This window comes from Protopterus annectens, chromosome 1.part0 (genome assembly GCF_019279795.1).
Source record: "Protopterus annectens isolate FY-2018-M chromosome 1.part0, PAN1.0, whole genome shotgun sequence".
NCBI classification, from domain to species: Eukaryota; Metazoa; Chordata; order Ceratodontiformes; family Protopteridae; genus Protopterus; species Protopterus annectens.
The window spans coordinates 1,529,631,651-1,529,651,607 of NC_056725.1; the positions used below are offsets into that span (position 1 = coordinate 1,529,631,651).

At 35.8% G+C, this 19,957-nt stretch overlaps 1 protein-coding gene across 1 annotated transcript in view; it reads left to right on the forward strand.

Moving 5' to 3' along the window:
• Positions 1–19,957, forward strand: part of PLG (plasminogen) — a 791,307-nt gene that overhangs the window by 28,023 nt on the left and 743,327 nt on the right. The gene's annotated exons all lie outside the window — the stretch shown is intronic.

Here is a 19,957-nt window from a genome sequence, read left to right on the forward strand (position 1 = left end):
ATTGTGACTCTGCATTTATGGTCTAGGCATTGAATTAGAAAGTTACGATAATGTATAAATAGCACATCAGCATTTCATAAAAGCAGAATCATAGAAAATGCAAGGAAACTGGGCCCTGGGGTCATGTCAACTTGACAGTATCCCCATTAAACCTTATTTCCTTTTTCAAGAGGCTACACACCAGACAGAGGTGAATTTTTGAATACCATTTAGTTCTCTTACTTCTTTTTGAAGGCACATAGTGTGTCATATTGCTTAATTTTGAGTGGAAGTTTGTTCCAGAGAAAAAGTAAGCATTGCCTGACAAATCTGTTTCGCCAACATGTTTTGTTTATTTGCTGATGCAGATTTCGATCCCTGGTTCTAGTGTTTGTAGGAGTGTTTTATTTGTCGAGAAATAACAGGTCATAGAGTACCGGACCTCTAATGGTCAAAAGATGCAAGACACTCATCACCCTTAAGGAGTATATAGGACTCTGAATAAAGAGAAAGTGTTTCACCCTTTCCTGGTAGCTCTTGTCTTTTAAGGTAGTGATCTTTTTAGTTAGGAACCTCAGTGGTCTTTCCAGTGGGGTGACATACCTAGTATGATACAGTCCAAAACAGGTATTGGATTTGAAAATAAGTCTGAATAATGTAGAATATAGATGAAAAAGAACATCCTTGGCTCTAGATAAGATACCTTTTGCAAATATCTGTGCCAGGTAAAAATATTTCCTAACATGATGGTCAGTTACACAAAATTATCTATCCATGCTTTAAGGTCTGTCACTCCACTTTCATTTTGAAGTGACATGCATACCGTAAAATGGATGAAGGGATTGTTTAGCAAATGTGATGACACTGCACTTCTTATTATTTTGTTTTTGCCCATTTCACTTTAAGCATAATTTGTTGATATGTGTGAGTTCTAGTTGGTGTTTTCCATATCAGATCAGGGACCTGAGGATGACACCAAGGTTGTGGTTGCATGCAAACTTGGTTAGCCATAGATCCCCTTTTGTAATTTGGAAATCTGTGTAGTAGATAACATATACTAGGAGTGCCAGTAGAGTGCCCTGAGAAACACCACTGGTGACCTTCATGTTTACTGACAATGTACCTACCACCCTCACTACATAGGTTCTGTCCCTCAACCAATCTGTTATCTACCTAACTAAGGAGGAGCTCATTCAGCTTATTTATTATGTTAGCCTGTATCATGGTGTCAGATGCCTTAGCCATGTCAAGGTATGCTGTGTAGACAACATGGCCACTGTCCATGGCTTGGTTTACCATCTCAAAGAAGTTGACCAGATTTATTAGACAAACTGCATCCTTATCAAGGCTGATCTTCTGAAGTGCAAGATCTACGTTCTATGGCTTTGCAGATGAGACTAGCCAGGCTAATGAGTCTATAGTTTCTGATGTCAGTGGTGAGTCCACCTTTGTGAAATAGCATTACAAAAGCTGCATGCCATACTTTAAGGATAAAACCAGGTGATAAGCTAAGTTTGAATAGCTGTAGGAATGGGCCTACTAGGTTGATTTGATTTTTGTACTGTTTATAATGTGACTAAGTGTATTATCAGGTCCCACAGATGATGTATTTTTCATTTTGTTGAGTACCTTTACTACATGTTATTTAGTTATGATGTTGGGTTTGAGATTATGTAGGATATGTGGACTTTGTACAGTTATTTTGTGGGAGAAATTTGTACTGAATCTCTTTGCCATTATGTTGACTGTTTCTACTGTATCTAAGTAGATAGTACTATATTAGATAGGTTTCATGTTTCTTCTTTTTTTCCTAATATAACAAAAGAAAGATTTGAAATTGACTTTAGCTTCTGATCCTAGTCTGAGTTCATGGGATGCCTTCCTACTCTTGGTGCTGTTTTTCCAGTTCATTTGACAGCTTTTTAATATTAACCTTGATATGAGTGTTTTTTTACCTAGCAGGTTTACTTTTCAACATCTCATTTTGACTGGATCTGGTACTGATTGCCAGGTGAATGCATTTATTTAGTTGCACATAGAGTTTATTTGCATAAGTATTTGCTTTGGTAGTATCTTGCTTAGTAAATAGTTTGAATTCTGAGATTTCATCAGAGAATTGTCGAATGTTTGCACAACTGAAGCCTCTGAACTTTGTAATGTTTGCGTATAAAGGAGATTTTAAAGGAAAATATTAATAGCTTGCGATTGTATTTAATTGCAGAAGGGAATACCAGAAGGATAGTTTATATTAATCACATGCTGGTAAGGACCAGATTAATAATATTTTGTCTTGTAGTGGGTTCCTTGACAATTTTGTTCAGGGAGTTTTTGTTTATGAAATAAAGGGATTTTGGATGCAACATCTATATAGTTGAGGTACAGTTATACCATTTTATTGCTGGATGATTAAAATTTCTTAGGGTAATGGAATTCTTGTTGATTTTGAGTTCATCCAGTGTATTTGCGAACCTAACATGTTTTTCTAGGAGCATAGACAAGTTTCTGTAATGATGCTCATGTCACACTCCAAGTACAGCAGGTTTTAACGATTAGACAATTTGTTTTTTTTAGACTTTTTGTGTTGAACACCTTTACCGCAATGTGGTCTGGCACTTGATTTGTTTTTGTTGGTTGGGAGAACCATGAACTGGACTCTGCCTTGAAAAAAGTACTGTAGGGAAACAAGGACTTTACCCAGTATGCAAAATCTCTGCAATGGAAGGTGTAAACTAGCCCTAGCAAAGCAGGAGTGACTGCCTAGGATGTCTGCACATGCTGACACACGTTTGTTGACACTATGTTGACACTATTAAAATGTAAAGAATTGATTCTTTTATGTCAGATTAAGTAAAGCAATGCAAAACAATAGCAAATGAGAATGGCAAAAGAGATTAATATGAAACGGTTAGAATTTATGTAGAGAATGGTGTTAAACACAATATTTTGTTTGACAATACTTTTATAGCACTGGGGCTGAAAGACACTGAAATCATCATGTTGTGTACAGTGCTAACTTATTCAGGACACTGGTCATAAAGACATTGGTTCAGGAGCTTCTGAAGAGTGACTGAAAAAGCAGGAAGCATAAAATTGTCTTTATATAGCATGTATCATTCAGGAAAGTAATTTGCGGCATGCTTTGGTCTGTTTAGCTTGTGAGAGGTTGGGCATGTTGAAATGTATTTGCCATGTGCAAGTTTAAAGCAGTTTGTCTGCTGGAACATTTACACATTCACAGAGACCAATCAAACACTGTCAGACGCTTCATATGAAAATGTGTTCATTAATACAACAAATTTGTGAAAAACTGTAAATAGATCAAGAAACCTTGATCTGCTTGGAAAAAGAAGCATCTGAGAAAGAGCAAAAATATAAACAACAAAACCAAGAGATATTAGAAAAGTATAAAAAAGAAATACGGACATGGGAAAGAAAGAGAGATTTGCTATGGTGCAATATTTATGCAAATAAGAAAGGCAAATTAATCAATGTAAAGAAGGCAGCCCCAAATATATTCAAAGAGAAATGCAGGCAAAGGCACTCGGATATGGAAACTTTCACAATAAAAAAATATATATCAGAAAGATTGAATGTAGAAAAGAAGATTAGTAAAGCAGAGGTTAAAAAATAGAAGTTTAAGTTATGGAGTGCCTGGGAAAGTGAAGGATTTGATGTAGAAGGTCTAAGACAGGTTACATCACAGCATGATGAAGTGAGTCCCCAAAGTACAGAGAAACAGGAAGATTAGGAAACATCTGAAGAAGAAATATGGACATGGGAAAGGAAAAGAGTTTTAATAAGGTGTCATATCTATGCAAAGGAGAAAGCAAAACTAATCAATACAAAAAGAGCAGCACCAAAGATATTTGAAGAAAAATACAGCCAATGGAATCCAGACATGGAAAAACTTTACAATACAAAAAAATAAGACTAAGAGGAAAAATAGAAAAGGAGATCAGTAATGGAGAAGTTAAAGAAATAGAAACTGAGGTTATGGAGTACCTGCAAAATGAAGGATTCAGTGTAGAAAATCTAATTCAGAAAACACCACAACAGGATAGAGTAATCAATATCCAAATTGAGGTGAAATCAGTCGAATAGGAAGAGATTGGTCAGGTACCATATGAAGATAATTTGGAGCCCTCCACAGGAAACCAGTATAAATGTTCACTTCAAGCTAGACAACAAGGGAAGGAACAGGAAACTGTGGAAGCTCTGATGCAGTCAATGTTGAGGAGTGGTAGGCCTATAAATGTTCACTTCAAGCTAGACAGCAAGGGAAGGAACAGGAAACTGTGGAAGCTCTGATGCAGTCAATGTTGAGGAGTGATAGGCCAGTGAGTTCCCATATGACAAAGCAATGAATGGCAAAGGACAAAATTGAAGAGAATGTGCCACTGGAAGATGGTATAGAACCTTAGAATGCCCTCAGGAAGTGGAAAACAAGGGCTGTGCCCTCAGTTTGGAAGAAAATGAGCTAAGAGAAGAGTTGATTGATTTAATAGACATAGACAAATATATAAAGATCAATGAAAGAAATAGACTAGTGAAGGTTAATAAAATCCAAAAAGTCAGAAACCTGATAAAACAAATGAACACAGCAATTAGGACTGTTCATAGAGTTCCATGCAATATAACATAAGTAAACAGGATATATTACTGTGCAGCTAAATTAATAACGTATAAAGTTCTACCACAAGAACACAGGGTAGTGAGGGATAGGAAGGGGGTAAATCGAGTACCATCATGGAAGTATCAAATAGAGAAAATTATAAAGCAATTAAGACAAGAAGTGTCACTGTTAGAAGGCTCTAGAAGAGGGAACAAATCAACAAAAATACTAAGAGAGATAGATGTGATAAAAGCAATGCGCAGTATTAGAACAGACCAGGATCTATCAAGCACTATCACAAATAACAAACTAAAAATTTCAGCACAGGCAGAAAAACTTAGAAGATACAAATAAAAATATAAAGGAAAAGTACAAAATAAGCAATTTATTGATGACCCAAAAAAGTTGTATACAGAATTGGGAAATAAGGTAAAAGGAATTGAAAGACTGCCAAAAAAAGAAGAAATAGATACATTTGGGAGAAGTATCTATGAAGATTCTGTGGAACATAATAAAGATGCTAAATGGATAGAAGAAGTTAAAGAAAGAATAAGAGGTTTAAAGGTACAGGATATGAAATGGAATGGAGTAACAGCCAGAGAGATTGAAACAAAGTTAAGAAAAGCCTCTAATTGGAAAACCCCAGGCCCAGATGCAGTACCTAACATTGGGATGAAAGCATTAACATCTTCGCACAAAGATTTATCTATGAGTAAGAACTATTTATAAACAGACACCAACCTGGTTAACAACAGGAAAAACAATGCTCCTATTTAAGAGTAAACCTGCAATCTACCCTAAAATTATAGACCAATAACTTGCCTTATGATAATGTATAAACTATACACGAGAATTGATGCTGACAGAGTTTATATTCATTCAGAAGAAAACTCAATTACGGCAGTAGAACAAAAGGGCAATAAAAAAAGTCATATGGAACAAAGGATCATTTACGGTTAGATAAAGTCATAGTGGAGGAATGTAAAAAGGAAATCTAAGTATGGCACTGATTGACTACAAAAAAGCATTTGATAATATCCCACATTCATGGATAAAAGAGTGCTTAAAAATGCATAAGATACATCCTACACTGGTCGACTACATTACAGTAACCATGAAACAGTGGCAGACCACTTTGCAATTAAACCATGATAAAGGCTAAATTATTATCCCAGGGATAAACATTCAAAGGAAATATTCCAGGGTGACTCTTTGTCACCGCTGCTATACTGCCTTGCCATTAACCCATTAAGCTGTCTACTTAACAGCTTAGTCCATGGCTATAATTTGGCTCCTAGAAAACAGCAAAGTGTAAAGACTTCTCATCTTCTCTTTGTTGATGATTTAAAACTGTACAGATCATCAGATGAGGAACTGAAACCACAACTGCAAGTTGTCAAAACTTTTTCAGATGATATAAGAATGTCATTTGGTCTTGACAAATGTGCAAAAGCAACCTTTAAAGCAGGAAAGCAGCAACGCCAGGAAAACATCAGTTTGGGACAAGAATGTGGTATAAAGGAACTTGAGCAAGAAGGAATGTATAAATATTTGGGAATTGATGAAGGATTAACAATAAAACATGAACAAATGTGAATAAAACTTAGTAAGGAATACATAGAAGACTTAAATTAATCCTGAAAACAGCACTGACATCTAGGAACAAAATCCAGGCTATAAACCAATTTGCTTTTCCTGTCCTAACTTAGTTTTCAAGTGATTGGCTGGCCCCAAAATGTGTTGGGTAGGTTATATAGGAAAACAAGAAGGATGCTTCATGCTCACCAAATAATTTATAAAAATCAGTACATACCAAGATTATATATTTCCCGTTCCAATTCCTTGAAATTAATTATATGTATAGATCTGCAATAGTGGGACTGCACACGTTTCTGCTGATCTCATAATAGCCAAATGTAGTGAAAGTTTTGAAACATGAGGAGAATAAATCTAAGATGACTTATCTGCCTACTCTAGCAGAAGCATATCAGCATCAAGCAGGAATGGAAATCAAACCAGAAATAGATAAAAATCAGGCAGCAACTAAATGTGCCAAAAAGCAAAAGAAAGAATATAAGGTGAAAGACCAGATGAGAAGGCAATAAATGTGGAAAATGCATACATATAGTTGCAAGTATAGAAAACATCTAGAAGAACCTCGTGTTGATCAGGAACGAATGCAGGAATGGTTGAGGAGAGGCAAATTCAAACAGAGAGATGAAAGGTTAATATTGGCACCCCAAGACAGTGGGCTATGTACTCATTGGTTTACAAAGTCCATTGAATATGTGTTAAAAATGTAGGCTTTGTAAAACTGAACTGGAAACAGTCACACACCTCATTGCTGGTTGTGACATACTAATAGCAGAAGGACTGTATACTGAAAAGCATAATAATGTGGCAAGACTGTTGCAGTGGGGATTGTGCAAACATTATAGTATTGAAGTGTCTGAAAAACACTGGAAACATGAGCCACAAAGCATCAGAGAAAATGAAGAAGTCTACATCACATGGGATCACCAATTACCAACAGTTCAAAAAATAGATGCTAGAAAACCGGATATAGTGGCCTAAGAAATGAAGACAAAAGTAGCATTGATCATTGAAATTGCCACACCCAGTGACTACAGTGTCTTGCGTACAGAGAATCACAAAGTCATAAAATATCAGGATTTTCAGGCAGAAATGAGAGCAATGTGGAAGAAAGATACCCAGACTGTTACAATAGTAGTAGGAGCAACAGGTCTTATAAAAAAGAGTCTACAATCATATTTAGATGTGCTACCAATACATTTAACCCCATACAAATTGTAGAAGGAATTTTTACTGAGCCAATTTTGGGTGCTGTGAAGAGCACTTCTGGCTGACATCAAATACTGAAACAATGTTAATTTCATGAACTTTAATTAGGAATGGGGGTCCATTACCATCACGGTATTAGAAACCCAAAAGACTTGGAGAAATTAAAAAAGGAATAAACCAATGGAGAATGGCAAAGGAGCTATGTAGAACTAAAAAACCACACCAACCAGTAAAAACGAAAAAGCAAAGGGAGCACGCCACCAAAGTCAGATCCTGCACTGATGCAATCCAAACACTGTAAAAATCCAGGTGCCAGATAGAATAGAGCAACGAAACCTTTGTAAAATCAACGTAAGAACTTTTATTTTAAAACAAGCACTATCCTTCCTTCCTCAGACGAAGACAAAACAATGAGTTACAACACACCTCCATATTATATAGGATGACAATTATTCAATTAACAACCTCTCAATTGAGGTTGGTCACATACCGATCTTCTAAAAGTTGTTTAAGCATTGTTTAAGAACAGCTTGTTTAAATACATAAAAACTATAATCATGTAAAAAGCATGAATCCTACCCTATCTACACTATAAACCTAAAGCCCTATCATAAGCCTATTAACAAACAATATATTCAAGTTAAACAATAGCTATTAAACAGAGTCAAAATGTGTATACGTTAATTCTGTATACTCAAGTTAACTACAAATATGTTAAACGTGTAAGGCTAATGTTATCACTCCAATACCGAAGCACGATTAGTTTATCTAAATTTGCATCAATCCGTGCTTCAGGTTCCTGAGTTTAAAACAACCCTTGTCGTCTAAAAATGTCCATATGCCAAAGCATATGTTCAATGCGACAAGAGGGATAGTATAAACAAAGTATATCAAATAAGTATGCCCATATAAGAATAGCCAACAATCAAAAAGATGGTTTAAAATATACTGGCGTCTCTTGTGTACTCCCAAATATTATTGATGCCTGTAAGTATTATTTATTTATAAAAAACTATCAAATTAAAATAAATTTTACTATTGGCTGTTAAGGCAAATCAAGGTACATAATAAATAAAAACATAAACCATGAATCATAACCCGTACCCCACATGCTGTGTTGTTAACCCTAAAACATGTGTGTAGATGTATCCAAAATAAAAAATTGAAATATCTTAAATTAAACTGTTGTGTACATATATAAACAAAACTATGAAAATTGTGTATATGTACTCCACCTATAGTTTGAAACCCGATTTTCTATCTCCTTAAGGCTAAAAGTTTTAGTATACAGGTCAAAGAAATAGATTCGTTTAAACCCGGGTATGTATGTGCAGCCGTCCTTAGCTGCCATAACAGTTCTTCTTTTTCTAATAAGATTTGCCATGGGCCTATATTAGGGTCCGTCTTAATTTGCTTCAAGACCGCAAAGTTGAAAACGTGGTCTTTATATTCCATGATGTGGCAAGCTAGCGCGTTATTAACATCCTTCCTAGAAATTGCATACAAGTGTTCATAAATTCTCTTATGCAATGCCCGCTCAGTCTTTCCTATATAGAAAGCTGAACAGTACTTACAGCTCGCTAGATAGACAACTGCTTTAGAAATACAACTGAAGTTTCCAATCAGTTTATATTTCACCCCTTTTATTAACACATGACTCCCTTCTATTATGTATTTGCATTGATTGCAAAACCCACACCTAGTCATCCCTTTTTGCCTTTGGAAAAGGGTAATGTTGTTCCTTTCTAGCAAGGCCTTTAGACTAAACCCTTTTCTAAAAGTGATGTTGGGTGAAGCGCCTAGCAGTTGTTGCAGATGTCTATCTTCCACTATGTTTGCCCAATTCTTCTGTAAAATATTTCTTATGAAATGATGGTCCACAGAGAACGTACATAAGAACCTAACCCCAATCTCAGGTACGTTAATGTTTCTATCATCTACCTCAGCCTCCCCTTGGTCAACTACTACGGACCAATCTTGCCTACTCAAGATAGGTTTAAAATATCCAGATTCTCTTTTAAACATCACCTCAGATTTAACCTCCAATATCAATGAATGCGGATATCCTCTATTTAAAAACATTGTACTCAAATTACTGCACTCATCATGAAAATCGTCATCTTTAGTAATCATGCGTGCCGCCCTTACCATCTGCCCTTTCACTACTGCTCTTTTTTGATGGTGAGGGTGGCAGCTACTGAAATGGAGGAAACCGTTAGAGTAGGTGGGTTTTCGATGAATCTTGCTAATGAATCTGGAAGCCTCAATGTCTTTACTTAGTTTTATGTCTAAAAAACTGATCTCTGTATTGTTGACCTCATATGTGAAGTCTAAAAAATCAGTCAATGCTTTAATGGCCTCTATAAATGGTGTTACCATTTCCAGAGGGCCTTCCCATAAAAAGAACATGTCGTCCTGGTACCTGGTGTACCAGGCGACGTGTTCCTTAAATAGTGTGCTGTTAAACAATAATTTGTTTTCCCATTGTGCCATGACACAATTAGCAAATGCCCCCCCACAAGGTGAACCCATCGCGACACCAGAGGATTGCCTATAGATCACATTGTTAAAGGTAAAAAAATTGTATTTTAGCACCAGCTCCAATAGAGTCTCAATTGTGTAAATAGTGTTTTGTTCCACTCTTCTTACCTCAAGAAACTCCCTGACCCAGTCTAGTCCCAGTTGTTGTGGGATGACCGTGTATAGGTCTTTAACATCCACGGTCATGAAAATTAGGCTAGGGTCAAAAGGTATCTTATTGATGTTCTCAAGGAAGCCCCATGAGTCTCTGCATATCTGAGTTTCTTTTTCGATGTATGGTTTTAAAAAACTGTCTACATATTTGGCACAAGCCACTAAAATAGATCCTCTGCCGTCAACAATGGGTCTAAAGGGGGGGTCGTTAACAGACTTATGAATTTTTGGAGCACCAAAAAAAGATGGCATTCTAGGTGCTGCAACATTCAAATAAGTGTGGATGTCTGTGTCTATTAAATCTTCTAAAAACAAGTCTTCCACTGTAGTTCTAATCCTATTGTGTGCTATGTTGACTTCATTTACACTAATGTTTTCATAGGGACCAGTTTCCAAATGGGTCAATAGTTTGTTTATATAATCAGCTTGATTCATAAATATAAGCCCACTACCCTTATCGGGTTTCATAACCCGAATATTGCAATCCTGCAATAATTTAATAAAATCCCGTTGTTCAGTTGTGATTTTAAGCGTGTGTTTGCTCTTATTAACTTTGCTAGCAGCCAGAAATCTTAGGTCTAATTCACAGGATTTCTCAAAGGTTTTAAGGTTGCTGACTAGGGGTGGATTGAATAGACTAGCTATTCTAAATGGCTTAATAAGTGAAGAATTTTTGCCTAATACAGCCAACAAATTTAATTTACGGACAAACAGTTTCAAATCTACAATAGTCTTAACCAAGTCCATATGAGTATCAGGAACAAAAGATAGTCCTTTAGAGAAAAAGTCAGCCATGTCAGTAGTAATAATGAGGGTAGTATAATTAAAGATCTTAAGTCCCCCTCAGTACTATAAACAATATTTGGCTGACTTGTTCCCTTCATTATTTCTTCTTCTGGTTCTGTTTGTTCCTTAAAATCATTTGGTTCCTGTTCGACCTCAAATTCCTCTGCTGATGGTTCTGGCCCAATCCAAAACCCTGTTGATGTTCTACCCCTGATTGTCCAGCCCCATTGCTAAAACCACTCTGCTGTTGTCCATTGTTATTAATCGTAACATTAGGTAGGTGCTCTTGCTCGATATCCAAGTCAACCTCCCCCTCCCCCTCATAGAGGGGGTCATTGTTGTTATGACCTTCCTCCCAGAAGGTATCCAACTGATACATGTCCTGATTTCTATTATGAATAGCTTTCTTGTTTAGCTTAGGAAGCGACACCCCAGCTTTATTCTTAGACTGTCCTATTTGTGGCGGCTTAGGGTACGCTTTATTGTCTGCGTACTGTTTCACATCCCTCATTATTTTCTTTTTCTTATTTTCACACAATTTATTAGTGGTGGCTTCAATACTTGAGAAGATGCGAGAATAATCATATTTATAACGCAAGAAGTCGTGGTTGTTTTTAATCTCCTGTTCCAAATTAGCTAAGTCATTTTTGTAATCATTGACCTGTTGTGTGTAATAGTCGATCAGCATGCCAATATATTCAAAACTGTGCCGATCGAACAATGCTAAAAGCTGCTTATGGAACTGTGAGCCTTCCTCTAAGCCCACAGGGAACCGCCATTGCCTAAGCCCCTTAGGCACGATCTTTTTATTTAAACATTCCTCCAGATAAGAGATCTCTAATTGTAGTTTTTTACACCTAAACAGTTTATAGTCAAAGAAGAGTTGATTGATTTAATAGACATAGACAAATATATAAAGATCAATGAAAGAAATAGACTAGTGAAGGTTAATAAAATCCAAAAAGTCAGAAACCTGATAAAACAAATGAACACAGCAATTAGGACTGTTCATAGAGTTCCACGCAATATAACAGAAGTAAACAGGATATATTACTGTGCAGCTAAATTAATAACTTATAAAGTTCTACCACAAGAACACAGGGTAGTGAGGGATAGGAAAGGGGTAAATCGAATACCATCATGGAAGTATCAAATAGAGAAAATTATAAAGCAATTAAGACAAGAAGTGTCACAGTTAGAAGGCTCTAGAAGAGGGAACAAATCAACAAAAATACTAAGAGAGATAGATGTGATAAAAGCAATGCGCAGTATTAGAACAGACCAGGATCTATCAAGCACTATCACAAATAACAAACTAAAAATTTCAGCACAGGCAGAAAAACTTAGAAGATACAAATAAAAATATAAAGGAAAAGTACAAAATAAGCAATTTATTGATGACCCAAAAATGTTGTATACAGAATTGGGAAATAAGGTAAAAGGAATTGAAAGACTGCCAAAAAAAGAAGAAATAGATACATTTGGGAGAAGTATCTATGAAGATTCTGTGGAACATAATAAAGATGCTAAATGGATAGAAGAAGTTAAAGAAAGAATAAGAGGTTTAAAGGTACAGGATATGAAATGGAATGGAGTAACAGCCAGAGAGATTGAAACAAAGTTAAGAAAAGCCTCTAATTGGAAAACCCCAGGCCCAGATGCAGTACCTAACATTGGGATGAAAGCATTAACATCTTCGCACAAAGATTTATCTATGAGTAAGAACTATTTATATGCGCACCCCAAACAGACACCAACCTGGTTAACAACAGGAAAAACAATGCTCCTATTTAAGAGTAAACCTGCAATCTACCCTAAAAATTATAGACCAATAACTTGCCTTATGATAATGTATAAACTATACACGAGAATTGATGCTGACAGAGTTTATATTCATTCAGAAGAAAACTCAATTACGGCAGTAGAACAAAAGGGCAATAAAAAAAGTCATATGGAACAAAGGATCATTTACGGTTAGATAAAGTCATAGTGGAGGAATGTAAAAAGGGGAAATCTAAGTATGGCACTGATTGACTACAAAAAAGCATTTGATAATATCCCACATTCATGGATAAAAGAGTGCTTAAAAATGCATAAGATACATCCTACACTGATCGACTACATTACAGTAACCATGAAACAGTGGCAGACCACTTTGCAATTAAACCATGATAAAGGCTAAATTATTATCCCAGGGATAAACATTCAAAGGGAAATATTCCAGGGTGACTCTTTGTCACCGCTGCTATACTGCCTTGCCATTAACCCATTAAGCTGTCTACTTAACAGCTTAGTCCATGGCTATAATTTGGCTCCTAGAAAACAGCAAAGTGTAAAGACTTCTCATCTTCTCTTTGTTGATGATTTAAAACTGTACAGATCATCAGATGAGGAACTGAAACCACAACTGCAAGTTGTCAAAACTTTTTCAGATGATATAAGAATGTCATTTGGTCTTGACAAATGTGCAAAAGCAACCTTTAAAGCAGGAAAGCAGCAACGCCAGGAAAACATCAGTTTGGGACAAGAATGTGGTATAAAGGAACTTGAGCAAGAAGGAATGTATCAATATTTGGGAATTGATGAAGGATTAACAATAAAACATGAACAAATGTGAATAAAACTTAGTAAGGAATACATAGAAGACTTAAATTAATCCTGAAAACAGCACTGACATCTAGGAACAAAATCCAGGCTATAAACCAATTTGCTTTTCCTGTCCTAACTTAGTTTTCAAGTGATTGGCTGGCCCCAAAATGTGTTGGGTAGGTTATATAGGAAAACAAGAAGGATGCTTCATGCTCACCAAATAATTTATAAAAATCAGTACATACCAAGATTATATATTTCCCGTTCCAAAGGAGGGTTAGGCCTCCTTGAAATTAATTATATGTATAGATCTGCAATAGTGGGACTGCACACGTTTCTGCTGATCTCATAATAGCCAAATGTAGTGAAAGTTTTGAAACATGAGGAGAATAAATCTAAGATGACTTATCTGCCTACTCTAGCAGAAGCATATCAGCATCAAGCAGGAATGGAAATCAAACCAGAAATAGATAAAAATCAGGCAGCAACTAAATGTGCCAAAAAGCAAAAGAAAGAATATAAGGTGAAAGACCAGATGAGAAGGCAATAAATGTGGAAAATGCATACATATAGTTGCAAGTATAGAAAACATCTAGAAGAACCTCGTGTTGATCAGGAACGAATGCAGGAATGGTTGAGGAGAGGCGAATTCAAACCGAGAGATGAAAGGTTAATATTGGCACCCCAAGACAGTGGGCTATGTACTCATTGGTGTACAAAGTCCATTGAATATGTGGTAAAAATGTAGGCTTTGTAAAACTGAACTAGAAACAGTCACACACCTCATTGCTGGTTGTGACATACTAATAGTAGAAGGACTGTATACTGAAAAGCATAATAATGTGGCAAGACTGTTGCAGTGGGGATTGTGCAAACATTATAGTATTGAAGTGTCTGAAAAACACTGGAAACATGAGCCACAAAGCATCAGAGAAAATGAAGAAGTCTACATCACATGGGATCACCAATTACCAACAGTTCAAAAAATAGATGCTAGAAAACCGGATATAGTGGCCTAAGAAATGAAGACAAAAGTAGCATTGATCATTGAAATTGCCACACCCAGTGACTACAGTGTCTTGCGTACAGAGAATCACAAAGTCATAAAATATCAGGATTTTCAGGCAGAAATGAGAGCAATGTGGAAGAAAGATACCCAGACTGTTACAATAGTAGTAGGAGCAACAGGTCTTATAAAAAAGAGTCTACAATCATATTTAGATGTGCTACCAATACATTTAACCCCATACAAATTGCAGAAGGAGTTTTTACTGAGCCAATTTTGGGTGCTGTGAAGAGCACTTCTGGCTGACATCAAATACTGAAACAATGTTAATTTCATGAACTTTAATTAGGAATGGGGGTCCATTACCATCACGGTATTAGAAACCCAAAAGACTTGGAGAAATTAAAAAAGGAATAAACCAATGGAGAATGGCAAAGGATCTATGTAGAGGACAAGATTTTTGAAGTACTTATGAATCTAGTAAGACAACACCTATGATGAAATTCTGTGACAAAAAGACAGTTAATTAACATTTATAGGACATCTGTTCATTAAAAAAGAAAGAAAGAATTGCTTATTGGCAGAAAGCCTTTAAAGGCTATGCAATAGAAATGCTGATACACAGAAAGAATTGAAAGCAATGGTGTAGGATGCCTGGAATTCCTTAAATATTTTCATACAAAAGACTGTAAGTCAAACAAGTCATGAAGTATTAGAAGCATATTTGGAAAACCTTTGTACAAGACATCTCTGGCGTTATAGAAGGTGCTGTTTAATCTTAAGAAGTATGACGTGAACGTGAAATACAAAGTGAACAATCTGCTACACGTAACCGATATGTTATTCATGTAGAGATATACTCAAGCAGAATGTAGAATTACTACAAGGAGTAATGATTGTATGAGTAATGTAAGATTCCAGAGCCAGAAGAAAAAAATCCAGAGAATTTTAGAGGTGTTCTGACACTAATTTAGAAATACAGCTAGTAAAAGTTGCAGCTCTGAGAGGTTGTCCAAAGCAGAAATAATAAAGGAAATACAGTCTTTCTCTCTTTTCTGGGAAGACGTAAATTGGAACTAAGGTTTATTCACAACTGCATGAATGCACTATTATACTTAACTAACTGAGGGAAAAGATGCTTGAAAGAACACATGACTTATCTTCATACAGTAAATTGTAACAAAAGAACAAATAAGAAATTATTTTGGTCAGGCATGACAGTACAAAATAGTTACATAAGATCATAATATGTGTCCAGTGTAGCATAATAGTAAACCACACAAAATGAGCTGTTGCCTAAGGCAGCACCAGACCATCCCTTTGGTTGAGCTGGAACAGCTTTGTTTCACTTCAAATAAGCCTCATACATTACATCTGGGATTTATAAACAAGGACTGCATATGCTCCTATTCAAGGAGGTGGTTGTGCGAAGCACCAGAGAGCTAACTAGAGAGACAGAGCTTACATGCATAGCAAAGGACGACAGAAGAAAAGCAAGGAACAGCAGTAAAAAAATGAAAAGCTGTAGAGTGCCACAGATCAGGATCAGCATTACAGCAGTCCACATGGCCGATTTGAGTGTGACTGACATCAGAAATGAGACACCACCAGTGTGCGTGAGTCAATGCACACCTCAATGTGCAACACAGCAACATGTAGCTGCAGCTAGTGGCAGACCACAACCAAAAGAGAAGATAAGCGCTGCTGGGGACAGTGACTGAAGGAAAGTGGATGTGCATAGCAATTTGGCACCAAGGCATACTATAAAATGGAGATGAAATGGGATAGACAAGTAAGTGTGAAAATGGGAAACAGTTAGCAGTATCCAGAAATTAACAAAAACATTTGCTACAAACACAATTGTAATTGTAATTGTAATGTGCATTAGCAGAAACATATATTCTCCCTGTAGCTGAGGGAGGTGCTTCTACATTTAGCAATACCCAAACAAGTTCACTCTACACTCCACTGCAGTTAAAAAAATTGAAGCAAGTACCTTTAAAGGTAGAGGTACAATACTGTACAGAGTAAAATACAATGGTCATACACCAAAATTAACAATATGTCTCTGGCTAACCTCCTGCATCTATACTATTCATTGCCAAAGCAAGTCAGGTAGCACTGCCTCAGGTCACAATATTAATTGCAGAACTACTTAACAATAAGGGTGAAGTCAGTGGCATCAAATAATACCTGGTGCCATTCATACCAGGTATCCACATTCATCAAAGGTCACCGTAATGGCCCAACAGGTGCTATTTTACATTGTTGTATGTAAAGAATAAGAAAGTACTGGTGTTCCTGGTATATCATACAGGAGAACTTCTGCACCACTTACAGGTGCATCCATGTTGTCACAGTAGCGTTGCTCAAGGACCAATACCATTGAAAAGAAATCCTAACCACAAAAGAGGCAGATATCATAGAGGAATGCAACATAAATTTTATTCCATAAAACATTTAAACACTTTTATTCTAATAACACTCAGACTTCTTCAGAATTGTTAACGAGCAATACACAGATATAATTCGGATAACATCATCATGTAAATAAAGTATCATGTGAAGAGAAAACCTGCAACATTTAAAGTTATGTTTCACTACTGACATTTTAAAAATAAATGCAAAAGCACCTAGGAATATGTGGATGTATAAATAATAAACTAAAAGTTGTTAAAAAGAAAACATGCTTAACAATTTTATAAATCAATTCCTAGCCAGTCTTAAATTAAGTATGCTGCTAATATGAAAAATATCATTTAACCCAGAGTAGTTAGTTGCATCAGTTCTCAAACCAACTCCCTCTCTTTCAGTTTCATTTTCCAACTGGAATTCCTAGGGGAAAGTTCCACCCTTTCCAAATCTAAAAACAAGTCATTATAATTGGGGCAAATAACTGGATGTTTGATAAGGCACTGTTATTGTCATTCTTACAAATGTGATATATATGTCGATAAATTCTAGCATGCAGGCTTCTTTCAGTCCTTTATCTGTATAAAGAGTTGCAAGAGCAACACATTGCCATATATACCACCGTCTTGGTGTTGCAATTAAATAACCCATGCTAAAACCATGGTTTTATATTACTTTCTAAACTTCTCTTGTCCCTTTTATTAATATAAGGGCATTGATTACTCATGCTACTTGTAAAAGTCCCATTACTACCTCTGTGGTGTCTATTAGAATGTTATTTTAAAACCTGTTTTTTTTAATCATGATTTGGTCTTTGTGTAGACTAAAGCTGAGACTGTGAATATGATTTCATGTGATGGCATAGATGAATTGAAGAAACTTCCAAAATACAATATAAAGTCATCCAAGATGACTTTTGTCTCTGTCCATACAAGGAAGATGTCATTCAAAAAACTGAAATAAATTTGACAGTGCTTGTGATGCTCCACATGATGGAGTGATAGGAGATACACCATCTTTCTCTTTTAAAAATAATAAGTCTCTTAAAAGACAATTGTGCTATAAAAAGACAGATGTGCCTAAGTATGTAAAGTCTGATAGGATGGGCACATTCACCTGCAGGAGATGTACTGCATGTCCATTCATATTTGGTGGTGGACAATATACACACCCTGTTAGAGGTTTCTCTATCGATACACATTTCTATGCTGACTGTTACACTAGTAATATAGTATATTTTAGTTTCTGCATGAAATGTCCTGCCTATTATATAGGTAAAATGAATCGATTACTGAAGGACAGAGTTGTAGAACACATGAGAGATATTAGAAATAATAAAGAAAGCAATGCATTAGCAATGCATGTGATGCAAGCAGGAAATACACATAGCTTTAAGTTTTTAGTCCTCCATATTGTTCATAGAAATAAAAGAGGTGGAAACATTATTAATAGTACTGAAGCTTTGGAACAAGAATGCATTATTAAGTTCCAAGCAGATAGACCGCCCGGTCTAAACTCTAAGGGTTCCTTAAAACCATTCCTCAGAAATAGAGCCTTAAAGCATTGATGCTCCAGCTTATTCAGTATTCTCTGTTTTATAGTTTTTAACATTGCATTCAGAAAATTTAGAGATGTGTTTATATATTTTATACTGTTTTTATATGTGTTTTTTATATATGTGTATTTTTATACTATAAGTATTATTAATTGGTCTACTAACATTAACATGGAATTGATCGGTTGATACCATGATGCATTACTATTTAAACAATGTTTTAACTGTTATAATATGTCTGATGAAGCAGAGAGGACTCTGCAAAAACGCTCACTTTTTTCCTATTAAAGAGTTATGTGCTGTGTGTAATCCAGCGAGTTTTATTTTATTTATTGTTATTCTCAGCTATCGTTGGTTACTTTATCCAGTGTCGGGGAATCTATTTTCACAATTAATAAAGTTTCTCAACTTATTACACCCCCAAAACATATGCTCTGAGTTACCTATTTCTTCCCCATCACACCTCCACTATTTGCCATCTACCTGAGGAAAAATGATTTGGTGTCTGCTTTTGGTATAAAAGTATCTATGCAAACACATCCAGACAAAAATCCTTAATCTTCTATTCTTTGTTGCATATTTGCAAGCCATATATATGTCTTCCAATTGTTTCTTTGTGAATTCCTTATCTAATCTCTCTTCTCAATCTTTTCTGACCTCTTCTGATTGATTCCTATAGTTATCATGCAATATATGCCCTACTGATTATCACCTTTCTAACAGTGGCTTCTGTTCAAAATTCATTTAAAAACTCAACAGTGCAGGTCTTTCATTTAGGATTCTCCTATCCGTTTTTCTTTGTCCGTATTCTGATAACAATCCCTGATACGGAAGGCAAACCAAGTTTGGTCTTGCCTCTTCCCATTCTATTACTTTTCCTTCTCTAATTATTTGTCCCCAATAATTTTTTTACCTTTGACAGCTTCCTCCAGTAAATTCCATCCCCTCTTGTCCATTCTCTGTACCTCTAATTGTCATCCCTATAGACAGAATTTCCTTTCTCCATTCCAATGTTGGCTTAGTTCTTAGTATAATTTCTGCTAGTTTATGAATATAATATTTTTTTTAATTTCTCCAAATCTTTTGGGTTTCTAACACCATGACAGGAATGGAACCCATTCCTAAGTTAAACTACAATTAAAGTTCATGAAATTTGTATTCTTTCAATATTTGATGTCAGCCAAAAGTGCTTGCCTAGTAATGAGTCCTTCTGCAATTCGTAGGGGGTTACATGTATTGATAACATATCTAAGTACGATTGTAGATTCTTCTTTATAAGACCCACTGCTCCTACTACATTTGGAACTGTTTGGATATCTTTCTTCCACATTGCTCTTGTTTCTGCCTGAAGATCCTAATATTTTATGACTTTCTGTCTCTCTGAGAGAAGAAAGGAGCCACTTTTGAGACTTTAAGTATTTTTCCTCTGTTTATTTGCTAAGTTTTTCTGCATAGCCACCTATTTTGAACATTTTCTGGCTTGTTAAATTTGATTTCTGCATTAGTAACTGTATTTAGAGCA